This window comes from Spodoptera frugiperda, chromosome 8 (genome assembly GCF_023101765.2).
Source record: "Spodoptera frugiperda isolate SF20-4 chromosome 8, AGI-APGP_CSIRO_Sfru_2.0, whole genome shotgun sequence".
NCBI lineage: Eukaryota > Metazoa > Arthropoda > Insecta > Lepidoptera > Noctuidae > Spodoptera > Spodoptera frugiperda.
The window spans coordinates 5,929,853-5,952,534 of NC_064219.1; the positions used below are offsets into that span (position 1 = coordinate 5,929,853).

The 22,682-nt window shown below is 38.8% G+C and overlaps 1 long non-coding RNA gene across 2 annotated transcripts in view; it reads right to left on the reverse strand.

The window, feature by feature from the left end:
• Positions 1-235: 235 nt before the first annotated feature.
• Positions 236-22,682, reverse strand: part of LOC126910932 (uncharacterized) — a 48,868-nt gene continuing 26,421 nt past the window's right edge. For both annotated transcript variants that reach the window (XR_007705526.1, XR_007705527.1), the window contains exon 3: positions 236-395. This is a non-coding gene — a long non-coding RNA (uncharacterized LOC126910932). The remainder of the gene's footprint in view (positions 396-22,682) is intronic.

Here is a 22,682-nt window from a genome sequence, read left to right on the forward strand (position 1 = left end):
TTTGGCTCGTACCACCTGTAAAAAATAAAACAAAATAATTAATAATAATTCATAGTTTTGCTTATTGCGAATGTGCTTCGCTTCGAGTATAGTAGATAAATGAATTTTATTTTTGTACCAGGAATCGAACCTGTTTATTTTTAAATTCTGTTTACTTTGATTGGATTAATTAATAACATTTTCATTAATATCTTTCTATTTCAAATTTTATATTATGCTGTGAATGTATTTCTTGTTAGTTAACCCTAGAAGAGGGTTTAAAATTCGTTATTATTTGTGTATTTCGTGTTCTTCAGTCATTTGTCGGATGCGTATGCGCAGTCTCCTCATCCTCTGCGCCGGCGCCGTAGCACAAGCACCGCCGCCATCTTCCTTTTAATCCGGGTTGCGTCCATCTGTAAACAAAGATATAGGAATATTTCTTGTTGCTTTGTGTCATCTTAATAAGTTTTGTACTATTTATTTTAATTTTATATTATGTAAAAACATAAGTTAGTTTACCTACTAATATGTACTGTCAAATTATCTAATACTATTACATTATCAATGATGAAATTTTCGTTTATCTCATCAATTGATTTTTATTACTGTTTCTAAGTTAATATTTATGAAAGAAAGTTTACGATTATGGCTTAAACGTATTACACATTTGATAAGCAATCACATTATATCGGCTTGATTGCTTGCATACGATAACAATCGATCGGATTAGGCTTAGTTTTTCTTAGGATTTTGAAGCATGTATGCATAATGGACCATATAATATTATTAACACCGGTAGATCTAGATGCCGTGAGATGATTGAACACTTTTATTTCTTTCTGATACAGTTTTAGAAACTATCAGGTAGTATCTGGGAAACGGTAATCTGCTGTGTAACCGCGAACATTCATATCTATCTTAGTATTAAAATACATCGTGTATAGTTTAGCAATTCGGTAGAGGAGGATAACCTTACGGACCATACATAGGTACTGTTCTACGGAATTGGCAGTAAGCATTGGCATTTGTAAGCACATATTAGGTTCTATGATAGTTCATAACCGGAGCTGCGGACTACCTAGTGGGTTATCGAGGCTCCAGTTCGAAAAGCAGGAGTAGGCACGGGGTGGTCTTTAGTCAGTAAGAGTCGAGGCGACGCGAGAGAGCGCGTCGCCTAAGGCGGGAGAAGTCATTGGATGATTTTTACCCCTTCAAAAATAATGATAGTTCATATGTATTTTCGATACCAATGCTCTTTTTGTCAAACCTTTTTACCAAGAAGTGTGATAGTTGACTAATGAACGGTAATTCGGTTTCCTCTGCGACACCTGCAATCTTCACCCGGAACAAATATTTGTATGACCCAGTAATAGTTCCGGGCTCGGCTGATCGTGTGAGAAATGTTTGTAAACTCAGACGCGACAGTCAGACTTTGAACCAATGAATCATGGCGGTGCAGAGCTGTGGTGCAGAGTATTTTAAACTGAGATTTTTCTTTGCAAAATTGGTCCTACATTGTCCGTTGTTTCCTTCATTTCTGTATATTGTTAAGTTTACTTTTCGTATTAATTACTCATAGAATAATAATAGATAATAGCAGTTATAGTATGTGTCTCGTTACAACCTATGAAAGTTCGTTTAAAATAAAGATTTTGGGGATCGTGGGTAAGTACGAGTGAGTCTAATTTAAAAAGTTTTGCCAAAGATTCTCATGTTATGTTTGTATTAGAAGTTTACGATATTAGTATTATGGGCTCCTTGCGTGGTCGGAAACCAGTCGAGTACCTATCCTTGTCCAACAAGCAATAACAATAATCTAGCCTACGTAATTAACTTTCATTCAGGTCTATTTAAATTTAAAGACCATGTGTTTGATATAAAACTCGCTGTATCAGAATGCAACCAGTTTACCAAATTGAACAGTTTAATTAGTAAAATAACCTAACTTGCGTTGGTAAAATACTTAATACGTTTATGTCTTCGCTTAACATTCCTTGCTTGCATGACGAGGCTATCGCAATGCATCTAATGCATTTGATTTATAAGGAAAACCGGTAATGTAATAATGTATGATTTATACATCCCTCAAGCTATAATCTATTGGTATTTTACTAATTAAACGTCGTAATAAAGGAGTTGAGTCTTTCCCTAAGTGCTTCACATGCGAAGCTGTTTCATAATGGTTGAGTGGTAGCTCGTATGATGGCCGACCATGAAGAGTTATGATCTGGTTTCAGATTTTAGAGGTGGGTTATGTTTATTAAGATTTTATGTATGGTCTCTTTTGTTATTTCTGTATAGCTTAAGTGTCTGCTAGGGTAATCTGTACTGATCCGGAGCTGCGAACTACCTAATCGCTAGATCCAAGCAGATTTACCAGGGCTCCGACTCGCAAAACAGAAGTGGGTGGTTTTTAGTCAGTAAGAGTCTTACACAGGGAGTGTTAGACGATCGCCTCGCCCAGGGCGGGAGAAGTAAATGAACGATTGATTTAAAAAAAAAGGGTAATCCATTCTTTCATTTTGAAAGATCTAAGTTAACCCTATCACTGTCCGCCACCTTGCCTGTCATTGGTTGTGAGAATAATCCCGACCAATGACGGACAAGAATGCGATCGAGCTCACTTCGAAAGAATTGTCAGTTCAGAAGCCTCGGCAATGCGATTACAAGATTGTCTAAGCTAGACATTTAATACATTACTAGATAGGTAGTTATATCGATTTAATATTAAATTATGTGAGTTTCAGTCGTGTTCACAGGCGACAGGCGACAGGCAAGCCATTTGTCACTTAATATTTAATGTAACCAAAATTATTCTTGTTCATGTCGTGTGGTACTTTAGTGGTTACGATTTATGTATTAAACTGGTTCATTGCCGCAGTTTTTTTTTAATTTTTATGAGTGACAAATGAAAAAGGAAAGTTAAGTGATATTTGCTATAAGAACTAAAAAATCATGGTTTACTCACGTACATTAATAGAGGAATTCTCTACTAGTTTCGAGTCACAGAAGGATTCATTATTATGAGCTATTAAAAAAAATTGCTATATGGTTGAAACATTGAAATGAAACTCACTCGTTACGGCATTTTTAGCAAGATCTTCTTTAAAATGGGACTTATAACATAACCGGTCAATATTAAATGCAATATCCCTTTGAGGTACACGTACCTACATTCTATAATATTATACACTCTAATAAACTTAATATTATGCAGCTCCAGTTGTTTACAGACGTAAATGATACGTTCAGGCTAAATTGTTGCCTATTTAAGAGTCTGGAGTCTCGTATAATATGTGTCTAGGCTACATTAGCCTACAACGCGCATCTATTTCAATGACCCTACTTAGTAAGTGCACGTTTGCATATTCTACACATTAATTTTCTAGATGGTTAAGTACCTATATTATAAACTATCATTGCTCAGTGTTGTGATTAAGTAAGTAATATTTAGAGATGGATTCAGTACCATTAGTACGAGTTTGCTTTACGTTGAATGAAAATGAAATGAGAGGCGTTAGGCGCTCTGATTGGCCAGCACGAATGAACCAACCAATCAGAGCGCCGAACGCGTTAGCGTTTCGATCTCGTTAAATGTCAAACAAACTGATAATAAGCCTCAGGAACCAAGCGTTGAGGCGACATTGGGGTATACCTTAGCGCTATTTTCAGTAGATATTAGCTTGTGGCTGAGATGATGATGATGAAGTGGATTTGAGGTTTTGAAGTTTTGATTTTCAGGCAAATGCAAGAAGCTACATGTTTCTAATGACCCTGAAATTACATGTGTATTCTTAATATAATTGAAGTTTGCAGTAACCTAGGCAGGTTACAGCAAACTTCACACCTTCTTAGAAATATAAATTAATATTCTCATAACTATCAATTAATTAAAACCTACTTGATATGTATTTGTGCATCTCTTTATCTAGTAATTAGATATTTATAAATAGTCATTCGCTTATCAGTGGCGCAACCTTTAGAATCACTGCTGTGCTTATGTTCCTAATGTACATAACGAATATTATATGTATAGTATAGGAATATTACTAGTACATAATTATTTCAATACAAATTCTAAGACTACGTTTAAAAAACCCGCCTTCAAACTCGAACTAATCGTGGACAATACATAAAACACGTATTGAAGTACGAACCTCCATTTTTTTAAGTCCTTCTGAAAAATAATATGCTGAAAACCGCATCAAAATCGGTTCAGCCTATCAAGAGATAATCGCGCACAAACATACATACAGGTCAAACAGAGAACCTCCTTTTTTTGAAGTCGGGTCCTTTCACATCGCAAGTATCCATTTTATTCCATAGTTTTTGTCTTTAGCATATTAAGAGGCTTGAGTTTATTATTCATTTATTATGTGTGAATTAAATGCATCAATCTCTGAAACTGCTAGTCAGTTTTCGAGTAAATTTCGTTGAATTCGATCTTTACTTGAGAAAAACTTTTTATTATTGTATATTACATAACAAAACGCTTAAGAATACTGCAAGAGAATGAATAGTCGTTTATAATAAAGAATTAGACACAGAGTCGCAGACGCACCTTTTTTGTTAGATGTTTTTTGCGACATTTTGATAAAGCACGCTTTCTGTCTGGTCGTCTATGATAGACTTTCGATTTCTCTTTAATACTATACTTACTACGCTTTATGTCTCCTAATATAGACGAAATTATGACCAAAATGTTTATTTTTAGTATCAAGATTTGGTTTTATTTCACCAGTATTTAGGTTACAGTAGATTTGATTTTTCATTATGAGATTTAGATGCTTATCCAAAGATTGTGAGACTTATGGTTACGTCTGTATTCCTAGTATGAGTTTGCTTTAAAAACGAAACGACAGCGCGTTCGACGCTCTGATTGGTTGGTCAATTCGCGCCGGCCAATCACAGCGCTGTCTTTTCGTTTTCGTTCAACTAAAGCAAACTCATACTAAAGGTACTGATTATTGAATAAAATGATTGATTTTTTTGCATATACTCGTAGCTATTTTAAAAATGATTGATTTATGATCTTTTCGCATACACTCGTAGCTTTTCTAAAGGATCTTTTAGCTATCATAGTTGATTCCATATCTATATAATTGTAAGGTTATCATATTTTTTTACTACACAATGATTCAATTCCTGTGTATGTTACTTGATATATTATGTATGCTTGGAATATTTCGGTGATCACTAGGTAAATGATGTTTTAATGCTGAAAGATAATGTGCGTAGTGAAAATCTACGTACTACAGTTTCATATAGCTTAGGATACTATGTGAAGAACATGTGTCAATAAGGGGATCAGAATAGAAAAATAAAATAAAACAAACAAAATTAAAAATGGTTTATTTAAGAAAAAAATATGAAATAATAATAAAATCATAACACAGTCATAGTAATATCACTTTTGTCGTTAACTATTTAGATCTATAAAAATTTAACAAAAAAAATTTACCAATAACTAGTTCACTAAGTACTTAAATAGTTGTTAATGTGGCAGTAGGATCATTTAAATCTATTCCTTACTTCTTTTGAATAGGGACTATAAAAACAAATGACGAAGGTGTGTACTCAGCCTAAAACCCAGGCAAGTCAGTTCGTCTTGCTTTCTCTAAAGAGGTTCTATTCAGGAAGCTTGAAAGTGCTACAGGCTATAATTTTATCTTTTGATGAAGATACAGGTACAATCTAAATAGTTAAGCCATGAGTTTGAAATCGCCAATTCTTGAGTAACTGGTTTTATTATTTTAATTTAAGAAGAGGCCGTTTCTCAGTAGCACAGTAATGGCTGGTCGTAAGGCGTGAATATAATAGAGAAAAGGGGATTATGGACAATGCAAGGCTAGAGTACATAGTAAGGCTTCCCTGCCAGTGTCCACCCACACTTGACCTAGTGGCATCGTTCCACTGATTCCATACAATACAATTATCATGACACCTTTTAGAATATACTGATATGATTAACTTAGGCCTTTAGCTAAAGATCAGTTGGGTGGAAAATGATAGTCAATTTAATTTTTAATTACCTATCGAAAAATGTACTACTTGATGTTGAATTTGAATTGGATATGTAGATTAATATCAGATAGGTCTATAGTAGTCAAATCTAACTACTAGATAAGTCGGAGAAGATGGCCATAGCTATGTACTGTAATTGTTGATTTATTTATTTTATTTACTGGTTATATACCTTCAATGATTTATGCGACGTAAGTCTTATACGTCTTTGCCTATCCCATTAGGAAATAAAGTGTAATATACTCATTATTAAATATAATTCCATAGCTGTGACATCACTAATTATAATGCAATGCAAAGGTTGTAATCATTTCAGTATTTCCCCGCAAACGAACAGATAACCGCGGAGTTAACCGCTAGCAATAGTTACAAGTACGTGCTAGTAACTCGGTAAGATTACCAAGGCCGCATAAGAATAGTGCAGAACTATGAATATGAGAGCGCAACATTGTTTGTAGCTATTTCAACGTGTCTCTAATTATACCGTAGCCAATCGTTCGCTGTAACTGTGTGGGCTAACAGCTGACAGCTTTCAAATGCCCCACTCGCTCATATTTGTGCCAGTTGTACCTGATTTATATCGGCCTTCTCCACTCCGATATGATATATTTATATGTTTATATAATACACAATATCTGCTGCAACGAACAGGTGGATTGATGTTCGCTGCTCTAGTGATGTAACCGATGCAGTCGATGTATCGATAAAATTATTTTATATCTAATATTTTTAAAGATGTGTCACTAATTTATTATGGTGTATGTACACTACACCCATAAGTCATGGTTACGCAACTACATGGCGTAAAAAATAGTAAATCCCCACAAACGTGCGGCTGCAATAGTGAGGCGAGCGACGATAATTAGTGTCGAAGGCTACACGAGGGAACCACTGCCACAATGGCTTCCTACCATTATGTCTTTGTCAATGTACTGAACTATATATAACCATACACTTTGGAAATGACTACTGTCTACCTACATTACGAAATATTACCCAATGTATCAGAAATACCAGTCTAGTTGTGTCATAACACTTATAATGTTGAGGTAGGGGCTTATTAATAAAATATAAAAAAGAAATAAAACAAAATAAAAACTCGAAGAAAGCTGTAATAAAAAAAACCCACAAACATAAACAAAATACAACAAAATTAACAATTTAAATTCACTACTAATATGGAAATACAATCAAATTAACATAAGTGCTTACATAAAATAATACTTAGTATACAAAATATACGGCAATAGTAAAAGCAAAATTAGACACAATGACTAAAAAAATAATATATAAAGCGTACAACGAACTCAAGAGGTTCTCTAAAAGATATAAAACTAAACACAATAATATAGGAAATAAAATATAAATAATTAGGTGCAGCATGTCCGGAAATAGTAAAAAAACCGTTCACTAGAGTTCATTACAGTTCATACGGTAGAACTTGGTGTGGTCTCGTCAGGAGCGATGCTACACACTCCGGGGTGTCGTACCAGATAGTGCATTTACAGTGTCAACTTTGCCTTAACGCAAACTTGTAGCGTGCTTTGCAAACGCACTCCTGGCACGAACTCCGGAGCGTAAAAACTTCGATATCGATATCTGACGAACGGAGGGCAGCACTACACAGTCTATGCACTACGAAACGTCTCTGTCGTTTGTCACTTAGTGTCCCCAAATTACACTAATTGGCACAGGATACTATTATTTGTGGGTTTGTGAGAGATGTGTCAGTAGAAGCGATGATAGTTTAGTGATCTTGTTAGTAACTTTGATTGTAATACATTGTTATTTTTATTGCATGCTCTTTAACATTACATGTTTCTGTGCACTTTAACTACCTAACTACCTAAGTTTCTTTGTTAAATCTAGTGTGCTAGATAGACGTAATAACAAATCCTTCCGTTAGTTATTATCTTGCATTTAATTCGCACTTAGCAAACTAATTGTTATTCTGCGTACAGAAGTGATGTTTCATTGTATATTGACATCGACTTCTTAGGATGCGATGATTGACAAGGTCGTAAAGTACACGCGTAACGTCGATTAGTTATGTTTTATATTTACATCGATAGTATTAATTTTAAGTTTATATCGATAGATGGATGTACATCACTAAAGTGTAACTTATAAAGTATACTCACGTAGTAGTACAATGTCGTATTTGACAACAATACTGTGTACATTAGAATTTCACTGAGGTCAAAAACACATTAGTTGCGTCATGGATAAATAACAACAATTCATGTTATTGTCATATGTTTGACATTTGTGATATAAGAAAGTAATTTTAAGTAAAATGTAATTCAGTAGCGCGGTATAAATGACATTTCTCCTTGTCATGATCTCATTTCTCGTTATTACGTTTGTATGACAAAACTCGAATGTGGCGAGAGATCCCACAGATTTCGAAAGCTTTGTGTATTTTTAAAATATTCAAAATGAAAGTGTGCAGTGAAAGCGTGACATTTTAATAATGACGGCTGATAAAAGCAGACGTGACTTCGACTTTGTGCGTCAAACGTTGAGAAATAATATAATAATGCGTTAATTACTCCCTTTTACTTAGTGAATGTAATTATATTAGGAAGGGCTATAATTAACACAGATTTTTAACGTAAAATGAGAGAGTTGGAACCGACATTCTCTTTTGAGAAGAAAGTGAATGAGACAAATGATTGCGACTAATTAATCTTAAGTTAATTGATCTTTTTTTCTTATTATTCACATCAAATTACCATGATAGGGGATTACGATCTTTCTTCTTAAGAACATAGAGTGTTATTTAGATTGTAATGTCTTAAGGAAAATCCGTATTGCACGTACAGATATATCCGAGTATGACTCGAACACGAACGATGCGTTAATCAGACATTTTGTTATTTCCTCAATGACGTACAAGAGTCCTGCGTTTTATTTATATGTGGAAACTAGAATATATTGCACATACGTATTGTGAAATATAAGTCTAAACTAGTCTACTAGGTAATTAAGGTAGAAATGCACATTTACCCAAATTCTTGCAACACGTAATTGTCAGTTAACGTTGTCTAACTCACGAAATTTCACTTCTACTTCCTATTCCAAAGCAAAAAATGCCGTCATAACGGAAAATAACTTATCTAACCACCACGAAATGTAATTAATTGAAAGTTAAAGTAACTGTCAAAACATTTTATAAGAGCTTTCACCTCGACACGTGTGCTGACATCATAAATTAAACTCCAAAGTCCACTCTGAATGTAACAAACAGTCTTCCAACATATTTGCAACACTGAGGTATTGTTTAAATCAATCAATACATACATTATGAAGCTATTAAAACATGTCAGCTCATGTACTTGCATGTACTGTCAACGCATAGATCAAGGCAATCATTTACGTTGCGCCAGCGCACACACATACAAATACTTTAACGCTTTAGAAGTTCGTTTCCATTTACAAATACCAATGACTTGTTAATTGTCTTTCAAATCTCAGTAGGAATCTTTATATTTGAAAATGTTTTTTTTTATTATCACATCGTTTCAATGTGGGTGTAGGTAAATGCATAAGTTTTTTCCGTAATGACGTAATGTTGCAATGGAAACTCGACCTTGTGTTAGTTGACACGTGTGCCATCTATAATAGCTGAGTTTATTTGTATACGTAATGAAGTGAAGTGAGTTGCATGTGAAGTGCATATCTGTGCTAATTTATGCATGTGACGCGTCAAGTACAGGCGACGGTGCAGGTGAATACTTCTGTTTTACATAGGTTATAGAAGCTGTACAGAAAGAGAAAACTGTTTTACTGTCTCCTTTTTGGAATTTCAACTCTATTTCGTTACAGTTAAAGTTTACTGTGTAAATGTTATTTTTTCTGTAGGCACATGTGTTTGAATAGAGCAACGTGGTACACAGGTACACGTGCTCAGCCATTAAAAGTTCGTAACATTAAGAAACAAATGCCACCGAGGTTGATGAATACAAACTACTGTCCAATCGCCATTAAAGCTAGAATCTTAGCGAACTATGTAATTATATTGAAGTTTTTACGGCGATTCTTGGTATAATGACTGCGATGTCGTTAGAGTTTAGTTTAGCGTGGCACAATGTGAAACAAAGGTGAGCCGGCACAAGTGGGTCACAGCGCTGGCCTTGCGCCGCGCCGCAGAGACCGACCCAGTCCACCATCCGAGGGAACGAATACTCGCGCTTTAATTGTATTACCTACACGACACAAACATATACTATGTACTATTTTAAAATAACACTACTAAAACTATTTTTAGGAAACCTACGCATATATTTAGACGAACGCATCTAATTTGAATGCATAATTATCTTTAGCCTAATATTTTTAGCCAGACCCGTTATTTTACTTTCTGTTTCCAATCGGTACCTGCATGTTTTATGTTTAGGCACTAAATTGTATATTTACTTCAAACACAAAGGAATTGAATGCCAATAAAATATGCATTTGCATGTAATAAAATCCTGACGAATGGCTCAATGGACATAAATCCCCATGGGTGGCGCGCTAAGTGGGCGGCTGGCGGCTGTGGCGAGGAGGCCGCGGCTGTATGGCTTTAATACCAACCGCCTCCGCGCTGCACTGCACTCTGACGTAATGACATGCAGCCGGCCTGCATTCGTTGCTCACCGACCTGAATATACCGTCATCCCTTTATTTATAAACGCCAAATCTATGAGAGCGAGAGAGATGCCCGCTGGCCGACTACACTCCTATCGATCATTGCAACTATTCACGGTTCGAGTTCTAGGGCTCTATAATCTTTCTATTCGAACAATTTAATGAATAAAACATTTGTTGAAATCGCCAGTGTTGCGAGTGAATGTAACATGAATACAAACTCGTTTGCTGGCTGGCATTATGTCACGACAATCAATCCGCTTGAAAGTGCACAGATGTAATCGTAAGATCGGCTGAACATGAGCGCTCTAAGAAAGTAGGACAAATAATTGTTAGGTCTCATGCGCTAGATAAGCTGCATTGTGCAATTGTGCCGCGCATGGGACTACATACATGATAAATGTGTCCGCTCATTGCGGCACACATTGATATGTCCTTGAGTGCATGGCCGGCCGGGACCGCATCATATGGCATTTGAAACGCGACTGATTATTATATGTTATGAATCGCAAATGAGTGTGTGGACGTGTGAGAATGTGCACATACAGGCACAGGCTGTTACTTTTACTGAAGCCGGTGGGTGCGCGCGAGGTATGCGCCCGCGGCTCGAGGAAGCCGACACGCTCCACCGAACACTTTCCCTCTCGCGCCGACATCGCATCCGACAGTAATTGCAATTACAAACATTTTATAATTAATTGCTATCCATACCGACGAGGTTTTCGCAACAAGAGACCGGCACTGTGACGTGTTAGTGGCCAACATTTGGTTTCTAAACGAAAGCACTTCATGAGCGGATTGATCGCGAGGGCAAACCTGTTGCTCACCACTGCTAGCGCTACTCTCATTAAACTTGTCTGTATTCATGTAAGGATCGTAACCAAGGGAATACTCTTGTCTACGGCACTACAGATACAAGGCACGACAGTTGTACTCACTCCGCCGGGAGGTTTAGTGAAGTATATGTGACACAGTACACAGAAGGCAAGTATTCATGCACAGAGATATTGTGAAGCGTTCAGTAGAGAAATAAGATATGTAAGTGTAGATACATATAAATACATACATTACTTTTTATGTATATGGTTAGCATGCACAGCGATATGAGTTATTGGATTATGTATGTTGAACACGTGATATGCATCGTGATATCGCACGTGCCGAGCGACACATGTATGTACAGCCGGGGGTAGCTCCCGGGCGAGGGCCAGGCTCGTGGCCCCTGTAATTATCTAGTTTAAAATAATCCCGCAGTAGGCGTAGGACTTGCGCAACACAATTCCAACGTTCTAGAAGCGACACTGACACGACACTGGGAGGCACTTCACTGGAGTCCGCGGGGCGTGTAGCGGCGGCGCGCGCGCCAGCACCACTGCGCCGCGTTCCACTTTTCCTTCCGGCGGTACGCGAGCAGCCGCGAGTTGGCAGCGGCACGCCTTGCATAACCGACGGTTTCGCAAAGCGGTCGATGCAGCGCGCGGCCCGGCTTGAAATACGCGCCCGCGCTGCCAACAGGGCCGCGCGGCTAGTTGACGCAACGTCACCGAGCCCCAAGCTCCCACCGCCACCACCACCCGCCGCCCCTCCACACCACTCTTCAACTGGTTTCACAGACACCACTTTCGCCCGAATGCGTATTCGCTTTCATCGCCAGCGCATCCACGCTCCACTTTGTCTGGTCCAGTGTCGAGCGTGCAGGTCCCCGCGGTCGGGATACGTCCCGCGAGCGCGCATCGCACGAGAGCGGTGCAGATAAGAACGCGCGCGCCAGATGCATCGGTAACTAGGCCACCACGCACTCTGCCATCTGTTTGCATGATTGCACTCCATATAGATTGTTAGATAGTCGATTGTAAATATAAACTTATTTTTACGCGATCATTACAAAATAACGTATCGGTTAAGATTGTGGTATCATAACAGTAAAGAGACGATAACTGCCGCGCGTAAGGCTCGTATGTCTGCGACAATATTGTCGCGAGCGGGCCTCGAGCTCCACAAATAGACGTTCCATTTCGACGGCCAACTCACGGCGACACGCGAAAACATTACAGACACGTTTTATTATTTTATTGCCAGGTTTATAATAAAAACAACGCTTTATTTACCCCCGGAGATGGGTTCATTTAAACTATAGATATTACTAGCGTCCATAAATTATTGTTGATTAAATTATTACCAAGTTTTCGTCGTATTTTGTTAAGATCGTATTCCCTACAAACGAATGTCGTTGGTAGTTACCGGCTACCGGCTTTCATAAGATCGAATCAGTATAAAGATAGGCAGCGTTCTGTCATCGCAGCGGCCTCGGCCCGCTGTCACTGCTCGCTGGTACCGGTGCGGTGGACCAATAAATAATATTTCAGCGTTTAGCGGGTTTACGCTTATAGTATGCGCGCCCAAGGCCGCCTGACTCACGCGCGCGCCGGTCTAAACCGCGAGCTACGAAACTGACTCACTGACACGTGTGCACAGATCAGGAACGCTGTGACCAACGCTGCATACAAACAGCTGATGTCGCGCACTATCGGGACTCACCGGTCGATGCTAGGGGAGGGACGCGACTAACTACCGCACCGAACGATCCAATCTTGTTCCTATTTATCTTATTTTGATGACAGCATAGTGATTTACTTCTGACCTTATTATGCCCTCTATGGCAATGATGAGTTGCATTTACAAAAAGCCTATTTTTTACTTATTAGCTCATGTCGTCACGGCTAGTTAGGCAAGTCGGGGAAAACCTAAAACGTCTAGTTCCATTGAAATGGTTTCGAATAGAAGTGAGATTACTGTACGATGTTAACACTTCCATTTTAAAAATAAACTATAGTTGTTGTTTTGGCCCATTTTTAAGATGAGAATGACATATCCCACACGTGCGGTGAGGTGACACACACCGTGAGGTGTAAAGACTTGGCGTTAACCTAGCAATAAAATACACTGTCTACTTGATTACTACATCCACGTTACGGAATTTTTCGATTAAACTAAGCCGCTGTGAAAACAGCATTGACTGTATAAAACTCTGTACTACCGAGATGGTCGCGTATATTTTCACTCACACAAGTATAATATTGTTGTTTGTCTCCTGCACATACTATGTTTGCGTTTGGCTCTGTCTCAGAATAACATGTTAATTAATCAGGCTGTAATGCACCGACCTACAAACCTTAGGTGCTATCATTTACACTGAGAGGGGGAGGGGCCTGGCTGGCGTGGGAGGGGGAGGACACAGGTGTATTTTCAGACTCCTGGGGCCGAACCAAGATTACTGTGTGTCATTTTCACATTGAATTTACGATCGGTTTTCTTTAGTGCGCAAAGCGTGAAACTATTTACATTCCGTGAGAAATAAACGCTTCAGCGTTAGTATTGGATACTTAACGAGTCTATTAACACAGTCTAGTACTTGTGTAATTATAAATAAATGAAAATGTTACGATCCAAGTACATCCGACACGAATCAATTGCTATATATTTCGATTTCCTTTGTAATTATTGCAATCGGTATAAAGTATTGCGAGAGCTTGGCAAACATTTTAGTACTTTATGTTAATTGACAGTCATATACAACGGTAAGGTACTTGGTTACGAAATGAAAATGCAGCAACCAACTACTAAAACGATTATTAAAGAATATTGCAGGAAAAGAAACTATCGATGTAAATGGAAGATTCGAGTTAGCAGTAACGAATTAGGTATTAGTCGATTATCGAGTGTCTATTGGCAATATCGATTGTTTCCTGTTCATGCGCGCACGTCCCGAGCCGCGGTGGAGGGGGGGAGGGGGTTACACGCGCTGGCATTCCGCCCAAGGACGTATTCTAGGCTCCCTAGGACCGGTCAGGGTCAGGTCACATCTATCAGGGCCAACTACATCAAGGCCGCGCTAACAGCGCGCTATACCTAGGCAACATGTAGGCTAAACACGACAATGTCATTAATTGTGTTAGTGTTATTCACATCACTACTTCGCGTGAGGAATTCAAGTTAACTTTATCGAAACTGTAATATTATGTTTTTAGACTTTTAAAATAATTAATCATTATATTTTTGTCGTATACTTTTTGCTTACGCGGTTATTGTAAAGATGGACTTACATGAGTTAGAAAATTATATTGAACTTTGAACAGTTAAAATTTTAATTGAACGTACTATTAATAGACAGCCCTATATCACGCGAGTGTCCTACAATGTGGCTCGCTTGTAACATTGATTGCAATTAGGAATGGTTAGCGGTCGCCTTTGATGCATCGCTCTCCCAGCGTCCTTGGAATACTTTAGGGCCTACGAGCTACGCCGTAGCAAGGAAGCGGACACGTAGCGAGACCCTACGTTTTCGTAGCTTTGACATTTTTGATTTTACATTGAGACCGAGAACCGAGAAAAAAGGTAGAATGGAAATTTTGAGAAGTTTTATGTACTTGTCTTTGAGTTATATAACATTCGAGACATAATACAATTACAACTTAGTAATGTCTTTTGCGTTCACTTTCTACGGATTTGCGAAAACATCACTAAAAAAAGGTACTAATGACATTGCGTGTAGCGTCGAGGCGTATCGTGAATTACAATGGCCGGGCGATCACCGACGCACACTGGGGTTTGCTATAAGGAAGCAATGCCCAAAATCACATTTTCAAAATGTGGGTAATAGGAAAAAACTTGACGTATTATTATTGTTTGATAAATTTCACATCAGTTAAGGACGATATTAATCAACACAAAGGTTATCTGTTTGCTTATATACTGCTGTAAAGTTCATTGTTTTTGCATTGTTGCTGCGTTTAAAAATGTTGAATACAGAATTTAAGTGATTGTTGCTACTGCCCTATTAAAGTTAACACAAAACTATAAAATGGCAAGTGGAGATCAAGGTCAGTACTAATAAAAATATGATTAAGATTGGACAAATTCGTTGTGTAACCTACCGTAATAATTTTTTACTTTTTACGAATAGTTGTAGAAGCTAATTGGACGAAATCTAAATTTCGCGCAATGTTCTTTTGAAACGAATTATTGTTTTAGGCACCCTAAACCTTCTTTATTAAGAAACTAAAAACAATACCAAAAGAACATTGCGCGAAATTTAGATATCGTCCAATTAGCTTCTACAATTATTCGTAAAAAGTAAAAAATTATTACGGTAGGTTACACAACGAATTTGTCCAATCTTAATCATATTTTTATTAGTACTGCCCTTGATCTCCACTTGCCATTTTATAGTTTTGTGTTAACTTTAATAGGGCAGTAGCAACAATCACTTAAATTCTGTATTCAACATTTTTAAACGCAGCAACAATGCAAAAACAATGAACTTTACAGCAGTATATAAGCAAACAGATCACCTTTGTGTTGATAATATCGTCCTTAACTGATGTGAAATTTATCAAACAATAATAATACGTCAAGTTTTTACCTATTACCCACATTTTGAAAATGTGATTTTGGGCATTGCTTCCTTATAGCAAACCCCAGTGTGCGACGTTACGACATGGTTTAGAAAGTCGAGCCACGGTCAACGGTCCCGCGGGCGAAAGTTACCGCGCGTGTGTGCGCGCCTTTACATGCGTACCGCGCACGTTTCGCAATCACCAAGACGGAGGCTACTACGAAAACACGAAACTTTTGGACACCGGTTTATCATTTCACATCAATTTCACGAACTCACGAAACCACCTTTCTATTCTATTGCGTTTGCAAAAGTGAGCTAAGATACGAGTTTCAATGGTAGCTCCTTTGATGGACCCCGTTTGATACACGGATGAAAGTGATAGTGAGGCTCTCGGTCTATTATGCTCTGCCTTTACTATTCACGTCACTAAGTAGGCACTAAAGTCACGGAAAGTGATCGTTCAGCTAGTTAAGTCGGGAACCAATCAAGTAATTAATGCTCAGTTACGTAACGCTTGATAAACACGAACGGACTATGTATTAGAGGACTATGTACTCACGTTAGAATACCAATTCATTTTAATTTCACGAATTAGGTCAAATGATATTTGAACAAGGTAAAAGGAAACTTGATCCGGCACACGAGTACAGTTCAAAACAAACCATCAATGTTTTGTTGTTTGATAACAAAAACGTTTGGTATTTGTCGGAAGTCCCGATCCCTTAGAAACAGCTTGATGTCACAAATCAATAGAGCTGGCATTGATAATGTTTATATAATAACTTGTGTCTAGCTAATGAATGAAGATCACCTTGTGGTATCACTGATAACACTTGTGACACTGGGTACGGACGCGACAAAGGCTCGGCGGAAACTGGTCGCGTCCCAGATCTGCTGGGTACGGAGGCTGGCCGAGGTCCCGGATGCACCTGCGCTGTAGCGACGTGAATTATTGCATTACCCCACCTCCGACCCCCGCCCCCCGCTAGCGACCTCGCCGTTATACCCCCCCCCCCGCCCTCGCTTTGCCCCCGCTTTCCCTGCTAATGCGACCTTCGGGGCTGCATCCCTGGCCAAATGCCAGCTGCTGCATATCTCAACACGACTGTCATCTTTGACATCCTAGTATGTTGAAAACAATGATACGAAGACAACTGCACTTTGTCTGCAGTCAGAAGGACACTCCTCTCATCTATGATCTTGGTTTACTTTTAGACGGAGCAGTGATTGATTTATGATCTCAACAGTCTGAGGATAACAAGTTCGATCCGAATATCATATAGAGAATTGATTGGCTATAAAAGTAAACTCCAAACAAATGCCACAAATGTATGGTGGGAGCGGTTGAGCTAACATAAACATTCGATATTTCATACCTACTGCTAGTTGAACTAAATCTCGTTTGAGCAATATCACAAATAAATCCTCGGATCCTTCCATCTGACCTATATATTCGTTCGGTTACCACGTATAACATAATACATTACCACATTGTATAAGAATTATATGTTCTTATCAGTAATCAGTTATCGCACATTAGTTAAACCAATTTTGACACGTGACAAACATCAGAAGGTATTACGAAGACTGGTTCGGTGCAATAGCCTGGTGTAGCGGAATGTGAACGGTGAAAGTAGACGCGTCCGCTACTGAGAAAAAGAGTTTTCCACGCGGTTTCACCTTGCGAGAGCGCGACCAGTGCAACAGGTGCGAGGCAGAGACACGAGACCACTACGAGGTAAATATTGAACGCACAATGTACATGAAGCCGATTTATTTAATGACGGAGCACGGTGGCGTAGGCCGATGCAAGTGGAACGAAGCGCGCGCACGGGCGGAGGCGCGGCGAGCGACTGCGGCTCACCGGCTGCACCGAAATAACTGCTCAGTGCAGCCGGGCGGCTCAATGCAAGCCTCCTCCCTTCCCCCGCGCATGCTCCCGCGCGCCCCAGCTCCCTGCCCCCCGCCCCGCACGCCCCGCTAGCACCCTCACCCTCCAGGTCACGGTTGCAGGTCGTCATGACAATGCGAGAGCAGAGCTGCACCCTCGATCGATCCAGCTGTTGCTTCTGGGCTCCACATGGCCCTGAACTTGAAACTGGAGAGGGAGGGTGGGCTTGAGAACTAATGTACGTTTTATGTATACGGAAAACATTGCAGTATTATTGTTATATTTAAAAGGAAGTAAAACGTCGCGAACATATGTATAATGATAACCATTGATTAACCGCCAAGTAATTTATTGATCGGAGAATTTTCCAGAGCACGACTGTACGATGTAAATTGATATTATGAAGTCTGTTAGTGTTTTTACTTGAGAAGTTTCCCGTAAAGCTGCAGTAAGCAGCCCGGGGACAAAGCTTCAAGGTTCACAATACATCTGGCGCATACTGGTGTCAAGGCTGGGCCAGTCCAGGTCTATGCAGCGCTAGTTGGCAGGCTGCCAAGGTCTTTCCTGTTATTTTATTCTCCAGTTGTAGTTTCTTATTAATTTTGCTCATAAACGTCATAGACATACATTCACGTATTACCACATGCCGGCCGCAATGGCTTTTTCAACATGAATGAAAGATTAGATAATCAGAAATGAGATTGTGATGATCGTAAACATTATTAACGCATTTACAGATAGTGCTTGTTTTTTCCTGTAAGTATTTGTGAAAAAAAAACAAGCAATTTGTAACGTACAAAGTTGCACCAGTTAATAGGGAAGAGATTATAAAGGGAAGTCCCCGGTGTGGACGAGTTTGGCCTAGCGAAACAAGAAGTAATGTTTCGCTAGGTTTAATAATATAACTTCTGCGTAAGATTACAGAAAGTCATAGATCAATGTGAGCATTATTACGACATTATCATTCTGCCCTTGCCCGCTATACTCGTGTTTGTGCAATGTAGGGATGTGCCAGAGGCAGTTGGCATGCTTGTTGGCTTTGATCTGCTTCTCTTCAGCCAACAATATTTAGACACGAAGACGCCAAGATGTTATCTTATTAAGGTAATGCGATGTGTGCTAAATAATTGTAATTTATAACATTACACGCGACGATTTAGTGTCGACTCGCGATATTTATTTCATTATGTAGCCTGGGTCATCGTTGGGTGATTTGTTTTCATTACTAAGAGTAATTAGAGAAGATATAAGGTCTGTGTTTAACGATAAATGGATGTGAACGAAAGTTTATAGTGTGACATTTCAAACTGAGGCATTACGTAACTTGTACATCAGTTATATTGCACAAAGGTTCCAGGGTCGAGGGGGGAGGCTGGCTGGGGCTCGATGTAGAGCTACCTATAAAGCTAGATAGACCTTCACAGATTCCGGGAAGCCTAACCCACCCCCCTCCCTCCTGTATCGATCGGACGTGATGTCCGCGCATAAATAAACGACACAGATGTAACTGGGGGGTGCACTTTGACATTTGCGATCCAACCAAGTTCTGGAAGTTTCGAGAGACGAAAATATGCGAATTTATTGATTTGCTCCAACGTGTTTTAGATGAACAAAGAAAGAAAGAGATTAGATTTGAACGTAAATGTTTTCCTAAACAATAATATTTCAGACAACTTACTTACCTCTAACAGTAAGGGTGAGATTTCCACCTTTTCCTTTCCAGAACATTATACTTTTGTATGATATATGTTGAAAAAGTATAATAAAAATATATTCTCAAAGTCGATAAATGCTTTATCAAGTTTTTTTGGATGCTATATTGAACCAGCAACCTCGCGTCATCAGCTTAGCACCGTACAGTCCCGCTTGGGCTTGGAGAATTTAGTAAAAATAAAGAAGAAAATTATTTAATAAAAATACCAATATCAATTGGTGAAATTAGCAAACATTAACTATCCATAAAATCTCATTTGAAGAAACCAGAACTCGTGACTCTGCTCTAAACTGCAATCTTCTTCTCTTGCAAAAGACAAAGACGGGATGACCTTGAGAGAACAAACATAGTTATCGACGCAATAACTTTGCAAAAGACTCACCAAATCTTCTCAGCTTCTTAAGACGGTTAGAGCGTTCACAGAGAGAGCAAAGAATAGTCTAACAATGCACTAAGTCTTCTAAGAGAAGAAGACTACGCGTCACGCGAAGGACTGTGCTATCAGCCCGGTGTCCACGGATGAACTAAATGGTTATTGAATATCACGTAACGCACTACCTACTGCGCCCACCGCCCAAGGCTCGCAGCCCAACGAGTCCTAGATGCGCCCACCCCTCTCCCGCTTCACTTTCCCCCGCTGCACCCCCGAGCGCAACCCGCGTCCTTCAAAGACCTCCACAGATCCCCGGAAAGCCTAGCCTCCCGCTGTACCTGAATCGATCGTTAGTGCTATACGATTTATGTACTGAGCGAGATAAATGTTCGAGTATTACGTACGGAATGTTCTGGACTGTATTACGAGTTTCAAGGCTGTTTGCGCAGAAGAGAAGATTTGTTTTCGAGAGATATTTGAGTAGGATGTTAGTAGACAGTATTCTAGAAGTGTGAAAGAAGAATGGTTTTTAAGATGGTTCTGGATTTTGAGTCTTTTTTACTACTTTGAAAATTAAATATTCTACCTACCTGGGGTAGTACAATAAATATTTTAGCATTCAGACTCTGTAATTTGTTTGTTTGCTTATGACCTTGATCACTAAAAGCGAGGATGGCAACGGTAATACAAAATATCTTTGATATTTTATGTGTGCTGTTATAGTAGCTTAATAACAAATAATGTAGGTTTTTTTTATACCAGGCATATTTTAACTAGAATACTGAAAAGTACTATAGTGAATTTATTAAATTACCAGACCATTTCTTTATATAACACTAGAAATTACATAATCATTACCATATCTACTGATTTGAGATGTATATTAAGATATTGATATTTTTTTTAAGTCTTTGACTGCTGACAGAAATCTTGGGGGCTAATCTATATATTCTGCGAGGATGGCTCACATGTTATACCCCATAGCGTTCGACATAATGTTCATGACATTAAGGTTCTTTAAAGTAATAATAAAGACTCCTACATTGCACTAATTGAAACCTTTAGTTGGAAATATCAAGGTCGCAAGCTCAGCTCAGGCTCTGCCTGGGCGTAGTGCAGGGGTGTCGAAACGGGCGCACCACCCGAACTCTCCCAGCTTGCGGAAACAAGGGCGCGGTCGACGGGTGATGCTCCGTGCGATGAGTGCAACCCCTACCTCCCCACTGCCGTCCTTCAAACCCAACTACAATGCCTAAATTCAGATGAAAACGGGTAGGCTGGATCGATAGTATCGCGAATGTTCGTTCGGTTGTTAAAAGAACATTTTTGGATTTTATATAATTTGCCTTTTCAATTTAGAGTGCTGAGAAAGATAAATGAATGCTAAATGGGTGTTTTGTTAGTGGTTTCCTATTTCCACCCATCTGATCTACGTATCACAGACATAAAACTCAGTGGTGGACGCCCATCAGCATCAGCAGAACTTCTTTGACTATATGTTTTTTTACTATGAAAAAAATAATACTCAGTAATCTTGATCAGTGAGTTAAAGTTTCAAGAGTAAATCGATAATTACAATAGATAAACGTTTACTTAACATACAAACTAGATTTAATTGTCCGACAAAAAGCAAGAACAAGAAGGGCGACACAGAATCAGTTTGACATTTGAAATAATTAACATTAAGAGTTGGATAACGAGGCTGTTAGCACGATTCTAAGTGAAACAGGTTTAGGTTGTAGGTGTATTTTAGTTCTTTAGAAATTACTTCGATTAAAACTGTACGATCTAACTGCATGGTGAGGTAGAAGGAGCGTAGCAGGATCGTAGCAGGAGCGTAGCGGTAATGTAGCAGGAGCGTAGCCGTCGTAGCAGGAGGGTAGCATGTCGTAACGGTGACGTCATATTTCGTAGCAGGAGCGTAGCGAATGGCGTACGGTAGCAGGATCATAATTGTCATAAAATAATTATTAGTTTAATTATTTGGAGTTAATGTAACATTTGAAAACGAGGAAGTTTTCAATATAACTTTATAATGTTCTGTTTAGTTTTTATCTTTCAACTGTTTATATTTCCTACTTAACGCATTTATTCAAAGTTCGTATTTATGTTGTCATCATTATTGACGTATATACTCTATATACATTCTAACAAATAATTAAGATAATAACAAATCTAAAGACATTTCTCCTGACAAAAGACCAAACCAATTCTAGATGAAGATAAAAGCGTTCAGTATTTTACCCTGAACGAATTAAATTCATCTTCAATATAGAACTAAGTAAAGCAATCTCGTCTGACCTATTTACAAGATTCATATTTCCATCAAACAGTTTCGCGAATCAGGTCAGATCAGGTTTTAAGAGAATCTGGGCCGTATTGTGGGGCGGTAGGTCGAGGCAGGTGAAACCGGGACGCGCTGGAACCTTCGATGCCTTTATTAGGTCAACGCCGGATATAGGCAACAGCCTTCATACGAATCTAGATTACCTACATGTCACGGCCTCTCCAGCACAGTTCCAGTTAGCATACAGAATAGATCAAGGCAGTTTTATTTTGTGAAATATATTATTTTATTTTATTCTATTGTACTAATGCCTTCAGTGATTTTTTACAGTAGTTATTTTAAGCTTGTACCTTCTTCGATGACGTAGTAAGATTGTTAGAC